Here is a 382-nt window from a genome sequence, read left to right as displayed (position 1 = left end):
GACCAAAATAAAAAATTGGAAATGAATAAAATGATAAAAATACTAAATAAGTTAAAAAGATAAAATGTGAAAAACAAAAATGTAAAGAATAAATAAAATATGAAGTGCAAAATATAAAAAAACAAAAAAAGGCAAAAATAGGAAAAGATAAAATGAGCAATAAAAAGAAGTGAATACAGAAAAACAGAAAATACGAAAAAATAAAGAATAAAGTGAGAAAAGGAAAACAATACAGAAAAATATAAACATAAAAATGTATGAATAAAGAAAAAAGTAAGAAAAGGAAAAAATGGAAAATAAAGAAAAAGAATAAAATTGGAAAAAAGTAAACATAACAAATTAAAAGATGAATTGAAAAAACAAACCCAGAAGATAAAAAGAT

This window comes from Trichechus manatus, unplaced genomic scaffold (genome assembly GCF_000243295.1).
Source record: "Trichechus manatus latirostris isolate Lorelei unplaced genomic scaffold, TriManLat1.0 scaffold00122, whole genome shotgun sequence".
Lineage (NCBI taxonomy): Eukaryota > Metazoa > Chordata > Mammalia > Sirenia > Trichechidae > Trichechus > Trichechus manatus.
Note: the sequence above shows the minus strand (reverse complement) of the source record.